Here is a 13,510-nt window from a genome sequence, read left to right on the forward strand (position 1 = left end):
ATGCCTTTGTACAAATGATTTTTCATTCTAGGATAAATACACTTTGAAGAGAATATTAGTTTGGTTTAACAGAGAAAAATATAGCAGTGACAACAAGACAGAACTTCTCTCCTCCACAGAAGTCTAAGTCTGGCTGACCAGAGAGTAAAAGTGGCTCTGATCTGTGAGATCATTGAGGAGCTCAGACTCCTTTGATCCCATTATGCCTAGACTATCACCCTTACCCACATACATGATGGAAGGAATCACCATCTCCCTGTCTGTGCTCTGGCCAGCAGGAAGGAAGAACAATAGGTCGGGTGCCTGAGTGGCTTAGTCAGTTGAACCCCTGCCTTCAGCTCAGGCCAAGATCCCAGGGTCATGGGATCTAGTCCTGCATCAGGCTCCCTACTGAGTGGGGAGCCTGACCCTCTCTCTACCCTTCCTCCCTGCTCATGATCTCTCTCTCTCAAATAAATAAATAAGGTCTTAGGGACACCTGAGTGGCTCAGTCAGTTAAGTGTCTGCCTTCAGCTCAGGCCTTGATCCCAGTGTCCTGGGATCGAGTCCCACATTGGGCTCCTTGCTCAGTGGGGAGCCCACTTCTCCCTCTGCCAAATGCTCCCCCTGCTCGTGCTCTCTGTCTCTCTGACAAATAAATAAATAAAATATTTAAAAATAGATAGATAGATAAGGTCTTTAAAAAAAAAAAAAAGAAGAAGAAGAAGAAGAAGAAGAAATAGAGGCCAAGTAGCTTTTCTTAAAGGACACTACCTAAAAATATTTCACTTTCCTTCAGCTTACGTCCTATTAACCAGATTACCTAAGCATACCTAGCCACAAGAGCATCTGGAAAATAGCTCACTGCAATAGGCCCAGTCGAAACTCAGTAAGCCAAATCGCTAAAACAATCTGGAAGACAATTACAGAGTTATTTCCAAAGGTATATGCATCAGGTATCCATTGCGGCCTAGCAAATCATCCCAACCATCCCACTGCTTCATGACCTAAAGCGATAGCCATTTATTTAGCTCATGATTCTAAGGACTGGAAATGGAAACAGCTCTGCTGGGTGGTTTGAGCTGTCCATATGGCAGAGATCAGCTGCAAGGTTACACTGGGGGGCAGGCCGAGCTGGCAGCTGGAGCGCTTCAACCTTCTCATCCTCCAACAGGTCTGTTTGCCCAGCCTCTGTGCAAGAGCTTTCATGATCCAGCCTCAAGACTTGGCAGTTCACTCTGCTCCATTCGGTTGGTCAAAGAAAGCCACAAGGCCACCCAGACTTAAAAGCTGGGGAAACCCATTCTGCCTATGAGGGGAGGATCTCAGTCATGATAAGGGAGGGGAGGAATTTGCTGCCATTTTTGCAATCCACCCCTGAGGGCAATCAAATTAGAGGTACTATTTATAAATTTACTATAGTACAAATATGAAAGATTGTTCTTACTGTAAAATACGTGATGTTAATTTGAGACAGATTAAATTGCCAAGTGAAGGGAGATAGATACAAATGTTAGGTCCCTTAGTCACACATAGTGAGGAATACATGCCCATACTTGCATGACATTTAAATTAGATTTAGGCCTTCTACAGTGTACACCCAAGCCATGTGTTAGGGGGTAGCTGATCTCTGTGACAGTGGCTGTCAACTCTCCAGTGATCTGAGAGAGAGGAAAGAAAACATGGCATCATCCAAGGACAAAATAAGTCAGGTAAACATTAATTAGCCTGGGTATCAGAATAACTGAGTTCTAGTTCAAGCTAGGATTCACAATTTGTTTACTTTTCTATGTATAATTTTAAAAGGCTGAACTAAATTAAAATCTTATATATCCCTTCCTGTTTTGACTGGTGTTTGGGTTACTAAGAATGACAAGAAGAGCCTTGTTCTTTCCAGTGACGACAAAACTGAACATATGAACCAAAAGGGGAATACAAATGATTAGGTCACTTAGTGCCAAATACCAATATATTTGGAAACTTTCAGATAACAATCCAAATTATGTATATAGAACCAAAGCTGAAAAATATATCTGATTGCAAGCCAACTCCACAGATTTCTTTTTCAAAAGAGACCGATTATTGATTAATGCATGGCAAATAATCCCGTAACAATTACAATTAAAATGTAAATATAGATCTAGAAGAATATGATAGAGAATCTTAAGTGAATTTGTTTAATAACTGAAACAATAATTGATCTCTATATATGATATCATATCACAGGCAATATAAACTTAGATAAGAATTTTTTCTCCTCAGGGAGTCTGGGTGGCTCAGTCATTAAGCATCTGCTTTCGGCTCAGGTCATGATCTCAGGGTCCTGGGACTGAGCCCTGCATGGGACTTCCTGCTCAGTGGGGAGCCTGCTTCTCCCTTTGCTCCTCCCCCTGCTCTTTCTCTCTTTCAAATAAATAAAGACAATCTTAAAAAAAAAAAAAAAAAAAAGATAGTGGCATTAGGCTATGGCTTCTATCACTACATCCTAGCCACAAAATTGTAAAGAACTCTACAGAATGACCAGCCCAGTAATTATCAAAGTATGATCCTAGGACCAGGACCAGCAGCATAAATATGGCCGATGAACTTGTTTCATACGATAATCCTCCAGCCATACCTCAGACATACTGAATCAGAAACTGAAAGGACCCTGATATTTCAACAAGCTTTGGTTTGTTGAAACCCTAAGGTTTCAGAACCACTAGACTAGCCAACATTACCTAGTAAATCATCCAGGCAGTCAATCAGAGACTGAATAGAACAAATCTATCATCCTGCCGTCTAATTATTATTCTTTTCTGCTTTAAATCTATCAACAAAAGTTACCTCTGTTTGCTACATGAATGATGTCTCTGGAAACATTAAGGTTCTCTGGAAGAATTCATGTGACTTAATTTCATCAAAAGACACATGTTCTTGGTATGTAAGAGAAACCCAACAAATATTTGTTACTTCATTTATTGTGAATTTCATAGAAGATACAAAGGGACTTAAAAAAAACAAAACAAAAACGGTTTTAAGAAGATAAACAGTCCATGGAGAAGGGAACTGCCCCAAGAGTTACATTGTTTTCAAACTGGGGAGAACCATATGGTTTAACAACCTCTTTTTAGAAAGAAAGAAAGAAAGAAGCCATAGCTCACAGGGCATCAGGAGAATTTTCCAAAGTCAGACCAATTTTTAGTAACAGAATCAGGATGGGAACTTAGGTTCCTAACTGAAAGCTAGTATTCTCTGTTTTAAAATCCACCCCTCCAGTGAATTAGAGATCTATGGAAGTATTTTAATGTTTAACACCATGACAAAATAATAAGACAAAAATCAAGTAGAGAAGTAAGCCTTTACATGCCAAGAATAATGGCAGAAGATGCAATTAGTCTATCTAATATGGGAGAAATAAAAACTCAGATTCTCCACAAAAGACCTGCTCCTTCTTTGTTTGTTTTTTTTTTTTTTTTTAACAAGAGATATCAACTTTTTCATTTTAAATCTTAAATAAGACATGACACCCTGGAATGTGGAGGCTTTCACTAGAAGCTTTTTTTTATTTCTTAAAAATCCTTTAAGCATAAAGAAATAAATTCTTCACCTAGGAAAACTCTTTTTGTAACATCAAAAAGAGATAAATCCACAAAGGGGGGGGGGACTGTTGAAGGAGATCGTCATAGCAACCAGATAAGAACAAATTTGGCATAGAAAGCAACCTGATTATTTCTTCTTTTTAATCAAAATTACATATCATCAAGTTCGGAAACAAAACAATTGGGAAAACGGTACAAGAATTTCCAAGTACATCACATGCACATTAATGTTTATTAACTCTCCAAACACCTAAAGTAGGTGCAATTATTCATTAATACAGGAATAATTTATATTTCATGGGATTGCCAGACTCATTTCTTTCTACTCTAGATATTTAAAAATCAGCAAACATGGATTTTTCTTTTCCAGAAATATTTTTCAAATTCATTTATTTCTTATGTTTTTATAAAAACTCAATTTATACTGTCTCAACATTTTAATGCTGATTTTATTTTTTATGATACCCATTATCCCCAACTGATGTCTTATGGGCGATTAATGCTGACTTACATAGCTTTCAGAAATGTTCATATTTTCTTGCTTTCTTGACAACAGTAGGATGGTTCTGAGTCCAAATTCGGCCTCCTATTCTTTTTTTTTTTCTGAAGATTTTATTTATTTATTTGACAGACAGAGACCACAAGCAGGCAGAGAGGCTGGCAGAGAGAGGAGGAAACAGGCTCCCCGCTGAGCAGAGAGCCCATGCGGGCTTCATCCCAGGACCCTGAGATCATGACCTGAGCTGAAGGCAGAGGCTTTAACCCACTGAGCCATCCAGGCGCCCCTAAATTAGCAAATCTTATTCTGGAATCTGCATAAAATATATATATATCTGCATAAAAATATAATATAAATATAATATATAATATTATATATCATATATATAATAGTATAATATATTACATATAATATGTGATATTATATATAATAATAAATATAATACAAAAGTATAATACAAAAATTTATCTTACATCAGAGCCTGAAATGGAGATTCCTATGGAAGTAATTTATTGAGGAAGACTTCAACATGCCTCTGTCACTGTCTAATAGAACGAGCAACACAATGATATGGATAAGGATATACATCCAAATAATAAACAGTATTAATGTACATGACAAAATTAAGACCGAATGAGTAAGAGTGGTTAGTCAGTTAAAATATGTTCTAAATTACATATAATGTTCAGAGTATTTTAAAATTATTATTTAATAAAATTAATTTTTAAAATGATAAATGCCTAAAATTATTAATGTATCTAAAAATCTCTAGATGCCCACACTACGAGTAAAAGGCCGTGTTACTAACATGTACCCTAAGAGAGGTCTTGGGTAGAAATCCCTAGAAATAGAGTTTCCAACAGGGATTTTGGACAAGTGATTTATTGAGAAATCAATTCAAGTAACCATGTGAGAAAATCAGGGAAGCAGGTTAGGATAGGGAAAAGCAAAGCAAAGGTTAGTTTCAGAAATAGTCTAGCCTCAACTTGATCCTACAAGGTGTTCCTAAGCATTAATGGTGACAGTCGTTTTCCACCATTAGCCAAGGGGACCAGGTTTTTGTACCCTGCCATTTCAGCCAGTTGTTGCTTGTCCAAGGCATTCCCAGCCATATAAACTTTGGTGGCAGAGAGCAATTCTTTTGAGAAGTGTGCGGCTCTAAGTCATTAGAAACCTACACTAACTATAGATGGGGGTTTAATGCACCAGAAGGGAAAAACTGTGTGGGGTATCAACCATGTCTAATACTAAAGAAAATAATACATTAAATAAGAAACCATTTAATCTGGAAAAGGGCAGAAAATAGAGGGGAAAAAGAAAATAGAGCAGGTGGACAAATAAGAAAAAAAATAAGATTTAAATCCAATTATTATTATGTTAAATATAAACATTAATTTTTCCAATTAAAATACAAAGAAGACAAGACTGGATTTAAGATATGTAAGTTGCTTACAAGAGACAGGCTTTAAAAATAAGGATGAAGAGGGGTGCCTGGGTGGCTCAGTGGGTTAAAGCCTCAGCCTTCGGCTCAGGTCATGATCCCAGGCTCCTGGGATCAAGCCCCGAATCCAACTCTCTGCTCAGCAGGGGGCCTGCTCCCCCCGCCCCCCTGCCTGCCTCTCTGCCTACTTGTGATCTCTGTCAAATAAATAAATAAAATCTTAAAAAAAAAAAAGTAAAGGTGAACAAAAATTGAAAGTAAAAGATAGGGAGTAAAATAGTAAATACTTGCCAGTAGAAGATGGGGTAGGTATATGAATAGAGACAAGTAGGCTTAAAGTGAAGAAGAATTACCAGATAAAAGTAGCTATACTGTAATAATAAATGAGTCAAACAATCAGAAACACATTAAAAATAATAACATAATCTTGATATATATAAAGTAAAAGTTGGCAGAACCAAAAAGAGAAACAGACAAATCTATAAAGCTCCCTATGACTATAGTATACGATTTTAACATGTATCACTCAATAGCTGTTAGAATATGCAGACAAAAATATCAATATGGATAGAGTCTGACAATCAAAACTGACTAACATATTTCTTTATCAACACATATAGAATAGCACACCCAATTCATAAAAGAATTCAATTCTTCTTCAAATTCACATATAACATTGATCAAAAAGGACCATATGTTCTGTCAAAAAAAAAAGCAAAAATAATCAGAAAACTCCAAAATTTTGGACATAAAGTAATAAACTTGTAAACAATTTTGAGTTGGAGAAGAAACCAAAATAAAAAAGTATTTAAAATGGAATGATAATAAAAATTAAACATAGCAAAAACTTATGGAATTATGATTAAAAGAAATGTATACCCTCCAATACTTTGGGAAAAACCAGGATGAAAGTCAATGTTTTAAGTATCTATTGCAAGAATTTAGAAAAAGAACAGCAAAATAAAAACAAAGGAAATAAAGGGAAGGAAAAAGGAAATAATAAACAAAAGGAGAAGGTAATTCAATATAAGAATGTATGATAAAGAATATAACAAATCTAAAAATTGGTTATTTGAAAAATACAAGTTACATTTATCAGTAAGACTGATCAAGGACAGGGGGCCTGGGTGGCTTATTCCTTAAGCATCCGCCTTCTGCTCAGGTCATGATCCCAGGGTCCTAGGATCAAGCCCCGCATTGGAGGGCTCTCAGCTTTGCGGGAAGCCTGCGTCTCCCTCTCCCACTCCCCCTGCTTGTGTTCCCTCTCTCGCTGTGTCTTTCTCTGTCAAATAAATAAATAAAATCTTAAAAAAAAAAAAAAAAGACTGATCAAGGGCAGATAAATCTACTACACAGAAAGAGAGAAAATAACATCAGAAATAAGGATATAACTAAAGAAATGACACATTTTAAAATAAGATGTTTGAAACATCTTTACATTAATTAATTGGCAAATTTAGATGAAATCAAGAATTCTTTTAAAAAACCCATTATACAAAATAGGAAAAGAAATGGAAATTTTGACTACGACTATATCTATTTTTAAAATTAATTCTAGTTAAAAATCTTCCCATAAAGAGATCTCAGATCCAGATTCATTTATTTACGAATTCTACGAAATAATAAAGAAATAACACAAATTTTATGCAACCCTACTGTACTCTCTTTTTATGAGGCCAGGACAACCTTTTCCCCAAAACCTAAAAATAACATCACAAAAAGGAAAGTTGCAAGATGATCTTTATCCTAAATACAGAAGCAAAAATCCTAGACAAAAGTTTTATAAACAGTATGAGTGGAATGTGTGTGTATGTGAATATATCAAAGCCAAATGGGTTTATTTAAAAAAATGTAAAGTTAGTTTATCATTCAAAGTTTCAAATTCTAATGATCTAATTCACTACATTAAAAAAAATAAAGAAAAAATATGTCATCTCAAAATATTTAGAAAAAGTGAATAAAACTCAAAATCTATTCATGATGAAAAACAACTGTTACAAAACACTTTGAATCTGATATATGGCACTACTAAGATTCCCCAGCAAACACACTCTCAATGATACGATATGATAAACTTATCCTTAGTTTGGGAACAAGGTAAGAATGTTTCATATGGAACTGTATTTACATGGAATGGAAAAGCCTAGATTGTCTAATAACTCAAAGAAAAAACCAAAACACACAAGAATTGCAAAGAAAAAATTTTGATAGTATTAGCAAATAATATGACTGAAGATATAGATTATCCCAAAGAATTCAAACTATTCGACTTAATCAGTGAATTTATCAGTGCTGCTAGATTCTGCTAGATTCAAAATCATGTAAAACTCTATATTTCTTTAAAGCAGCAGTAAACAATTAGCAAAGCAAATTATGAGACTTATACCATTTTCATGGCACCAAAATTCACCAAACATTTAAAAATAAATCTAACAAAAAATGGGCAAGACTTCTACCTAGAAGACACCAAATATTGCTGAGAGAATTAAAGAAGATTCGCTTACAGGAGTTCCCCCTTACTTGTGAGGGTTTCTCTTTCTGTGGTTTCAGTTACCTCTGTCACTCTGACTCTGGAAGCATGTGATCCTCCATCTCATCACGGGTCAGAAGGTCAATAGTTGCCTGACACTACATCACAATGTCTTTGCCATCAGCTCACTTCATCTCATCATAGAGGCATTTTACCATCTCACTTCATCCAAGAGGAAGAAGCATAAGTTAGTACAGTAAGATATTTTGAGAGAGAGAAACCACATTCACATAACTTATTACGGTATATCATTATAATTCATTATTTTATTATTATTATTCCTAACCTCTTAATGTGCCTAATTTATAGATTAAAATTTGTCTTAAGTGTGTATGTATAAAAAAAATACATAGTGCATATAGGGTTTGATATCTGCAGTTTCTGGCATCCACTGGGCATCTTGGAATGATCTCCTGTGGATAAAAGGGGACTCCTATAAATAGTATTAAAGACAGGCTAGTAGAGTAGTAAGTTATATAATGTTTATGGTTTGGAAAAATGAGTGTTGAAAAGGTATCAATTCCACCCCCCAAATTAACCTACAGATCCATACAAATATCAGCAAGCTTTTTTAAAGAACAAAATTAGAAAACTAAAACCTAGGTTATAAACTATATCTTAACTACAGCTTCATTTATGGTTTAATTGGACAGCCATAGCTTACTATATTATATATTCTGTAGCTATTCAATGTGCAATTTATTCTTATAAGCACATGAAACAGTTAATATGTCTTTCAATTTCAATCAGTATTTCCCTGAATATCCATAAAATTCAGAGAAATTAATAAAAACTTACAGAATCAAACTCTTTCAAGATATTTAATTACTAATAATTTTTAAAACTCTCCTGAACATAATTAAAACCTCATGTCTAATATATTAAATTCTCTTAGGTTAAACATTTTAAAGAATAGATAAAAATATGTAAAGTATCAAAAGGATTATAGATGTGTAAACAATCCAGGATTCAGGTGAAAGATCAGAACTAGATTATAATTCTGTGGTCATAGGATCTACTCTTTCTTTGTTATTTAAAAAACCATAATAGCTTTATTGAAATATAATTCAAATACCATATATTTCACCACCTTCCGTATATAATTCAATGTTTTCAGTATATTCAGAGTTGTGCAACTAATCCCATGGTTAATTTTAAAACATTTGCTTTACCTGAAAAAGATACCCTGTACCCATTTCATTAGCAATCACTTTCTATTTCTGCCTAACTTATGGTCATATACTGACACTAATCTCCAATCCGTCTCCAGTTTTGTGTCATCTGGAGAAAGGATGCTGTGAGGAGAACACACAGAACATACTGGGAGAAGAAAGAGGGGCTGTGAAGAGTGCCTCCAGGGGAAATGAGGGGAGCTTAATATTTTTAGTTCCACCGTGCAAAATCTGAAACCATCATGGGAAATCTAAAAGAGTAGAGACTCACTCACCAGCTGTTTTGGAAATGGAACCAATAGCATATAGTTAGGTTGGAACGATTCTGTTCTCTCAAAATTTATTAGAACAATGGGTGCATGAACGTTGTCCACAGACGAGATGTTCCACATGTGTGAGAGCGCTTGAATAAAGACATCCTAATACGTCTCTAATAAGACACCTGAGGGACAGATAGACCCACAACCACAAGATCCTGGAAGAAACTCTCAGACTGAGGAAGCAGTTACGATGATGCATGTAATCAAAAGACAAATATATACTAATATTGGAGAAACTGCAAAAGAGAAAACAGCCAGCAAGAAATCTGTCAAGATTCTCAGGAGTATCTTTCCAAGAGAGGAGTCAAATGGAAACATCGACCAGACTCAGGGCATATGAAGCCAACGGACCATAGTGCTCTTCCAAGGAAGGATTTCACGACCCTTACATCTGCTTATCTAAATAGAAAATGAGGAACATAAAGGATACCAAACACTCTCTACACCCGCCTGCTCATTGGATGGAAGCAGCCTGAGCTGAAAGAGAGAAGATTAAATTTTAAATCAAGTCCAAAATTCAGATATTTGTTTACTTATGTATTTATTTATAAATTTTTATTGATTTTAAATGGAAATTGTAACTGTGTACAATTTAAAGTGAGAGAAGAATCTAGGTCTGCTCTATCTTCAGAGTAAGGAGATAAGCCAGTGCCCTGCCAGAATTTTCTTCTAAGGCTTGGGAAAGGCCACCCTCACTGGGTCAAGGTTAAAGCCATGATGAGAACAAAAATAAAGTTGTTTTTATTATTATATGAATCATGTTTATCCAATGATACTCAATAAGATGTTATATCACCCTCACAGAAATGCTGAGGAAAACCATGTAATGGTATGGAAAACAGTTCAAAGTTTTTCTCAAATTACAAAAAAAGCAAGATGAAGGATACGAGAATATGCCATTCCAAAATATACTTCTTTGGCATATAGATTTTTTTTGAGCTAAAGACAATCAAGATTTAGTAGGCATAGGTAAAGCTGTTTACCTCCCCCTAACCACATTAAAATAGAATAGAAAATTCCTCCTTTTGTAAAGGAAGTTCCCATTTATAAAAGACATTTCCATTTGTAAATACCCCTACCAGGGAAAGAACTACTCCCTGAGACCTCTGCCCTCACCTGAGAGATTCTTAACTGCATCACAAAACATCCCTTTCTTCTCTCATCTTTCCATAACTTGCCTCCTTCTCCTTTGTTTAGCCTAAGATAGTATATAAGCCTCAGTCATTCAGCCACCTCCTCAAGTCTTATTTCTTTGTGAAACTCTTTTGGGTGTGTGTTGTGTGTGTGTGTGTGTGTATACACACACAAATATATATATAGATAGATAGATAGATATACACAAATATATAGATATATATTTGTGTGTGTGCGTGTGTGTAAAACGAAACCATTTTTCCCCCTTCTGTTAACCTTTTATCCATTTGATTTATGGGCCCCAGCTATTAAAACTAGAAGAGTAGAGGAGCGCTTGGATGACGCAGTTGGTTAAGCAATTGACTCTTGATTTCCGCTCAGGTCATGATCTCAGGGAGGTGGGGTGGATCCCCACACTGGGCTCCACACTCCATGCAGCATATACCTGAAATTCTCTCTCCCTCTCCCTCTACCCTTCGCATTTGTACTCTCTCTCTGAAAGAAAGAAACTAGAATAATATAGAGAAAATAACATTTCCTCCCATACAAAGTTAATATGAGTCTTTGTTAAAGGAATATCAGAATATTTATAATAGATAACATTCTGTTTATATGTATATTCTAAATTAATGGCACTAAACTTTTATATAATTGTAAGGAAAATATAATTTTTTACAGGTCTTTAAAAAATTTTATTTTTATTTATTTACTGTTTTATAGTTTTTTATTGAAGTATAATTAACATACAATGTTATATTAGTTTCAAGGGTACAACATAATGATTCAACAATCCTATACAGATCTTAGTCCTCATCAAGATAAATTTAATCTTAATCTCCTATATCTATTTCACACCATTCCCTTTATCTCACTTGTGGTAACCACCAATTTATTTGCTGTATTTAAGAATGTTTTTTGGTTTATCTCTTTTTTTCCTTTGTTTTCTTCTATATTTTAAATTACACATATGAGTAAAATTATATGGTATTTGTCTTTCTCTGTTTAACTTATTTCATGTAGCATCATACACTCTAGATGCATTCATGTTCTTGCAAATGGCAAGATTGCAGTCTTTCTTATGACAGAGTAATATCCCATTGTATATATTTATATACCACATCTTTATCCATTCATCTATGGATGGACACTTGCATTGCTTCCTTATCATGGCTACTATAAATAATGCTACAGTAAGGATACAGGTGCCTATATATTTTTTGTTTAGTGTTTTTGTTTTCTTTGAGTAAATAGTAGTGGAATTACTGGATCATATGGTAATTCTTTTCTACCTAAAATGTAAGTTTAAAGTACATGCACTTAGAAAATTGGCCCAGTGTTTGTAAATGGTTTTGAGCCATTTCCCCAATTCTACCATTTTCTTTAGGATATTTGGGTTATTTCCTAATATTATCCTGTATAATATAAGGGATTTACATTTTAAAGATGTTTATAGTTTCCAAAAAAGAAATTTCACATAAACTATCTCATTCCAGCTTTGTAACAATTCTTCAAGGTATGCAGATTAAATAGCACAATGTCATTTACATATAGGCTCAGAGAAGTAAATAAATATAACAGAGTGAGAACAGAGTATAAAGGAAGACCTTCTGGATCTAAATTAATGTACAATTAACCCTTACACAATGTGGAGAGTGGGGTTCTGACCACCTCCACAGTCTGAAATAACTTTTGACTCTCTGAAAACTTAGCTACTAATAGCCCACTGTAGACTAGTAGACTTACTGATAGTGTAAACAATGTATTAATATACATTCTGTATGTTGTATGTACTACATACTGCATTCTTACAATAAAGTAAGCTAAAGAAAATATTAAAATCATAGGGATGATAAAATGCATTTATAGTACTGTACTACTAGTTATCAAAAAACATGTATATATAAGTGGACCCACACAGTTCAAACCCGTGTTGTTGAAGAGATCAACTGTACTTTCCAACAGAGTACATTTTCTCCACTTTGCAACTAACTTACATTCAAAAAGAATATCACATTTAATATTCACATCAATTTCCATTTATTTCATATCAAACAAATTCAAAATATGCAAAAGTAAAATTATGTAGTTTAGTAGAAAGACATTGATGGAAGTGTTAACAATTTTACCACATGTTCTTGAGATTTACGTGGTCTGTAAATTTTGAAATTAAGTACAAAATATATATGCATAATGACTATATAATATATAACATATCTAATATATAAGATAAATACCCATTACATAGAAATACCAGGTATGGGGAGTGTTTTTCACCAATATTGTCTTAAAGGGAGTAATAGTAATTCTTCGTATTTCAAAGTACCCAATGTTCAAGAATGGGCATATATGTGTATACATATATGTGTGTGCAAATATATATATATTTGTGTGTATATATATATACACATATATATATTTGACTTATATATATGTATATATAAATCAAAACCCCAGTGAAAACTATGTCAATAATCAATCTGTAAGTTAAAATTAGTTTACTCAAAGGTATATATGGGGATGACTTCTAAATTTTATTAGTAACTATAGAATATTGGATTTTGCCACAATACTCTGTTTATTTCTCAGAAATGGTCCCAACAACTCAAGTCAAGTCAAAACCACTTCAGTGTGCATTGTCAGGTGATGAGGTCTCTATTCCCATTTGACCTCAAGCTCAGCCTACTTCAAACCTCACCATCTATCTGCCTTTTCTTCTGACAGAAAACAACCAGGGCTTTCCAACTCAGTTAAACTCAAAAGAGCCTGCTGGGTGGGAAAGGGAATGACCAAACAGCAATCCAGCAGGTTGAATGAGAGTGCTTGGGGGAAATGCTTGCATATGAACAGCATGTTT

At 34.5% G+C, this 13,510-nt stretch overlaps 1 long non-coding RNA gene across 1 annotated transcript; it reads right to left on the reverse strand.

Annotated features, from left to right (window-relative positions):
• Nucleotides 1-1,033: 1,033 nt before the first annotated feature.
• LOC101671187 lies at nt 1,034-8,061 on the reverse strand. Its single transcript, XR_200758.2, has 3 exons — nt 8,005-8,061; nt 4,533-4,604; nt 1,034-1,640 (listed from the first exon to the last, which is right to left on the reverse strand). It is a non-coding gene; the product is annotated as an uncharacterized LOC101671187 (long non-coding RNA).
• Between the last annotated feature and the right edge of the window lie 5,449 nt (nt 8,062-13,510).

Source organism: Mustela putorius, unplaced genomic scaffold (assembly GCF_011764305.1).
Source record: "Mustela putorius furo isolate JIRA1106 unplaced genomic scaffold, ASM1176430v1.1 tig00003834_pilon_pilon_pilon, whole genome shotgun sequence".
Classification (NCBI taxonomy): Eukaryota; Metazoa; Chordata; class Mammalia; order Carnivora; family Mustelidae; genus Mustela; species Mustela putorius.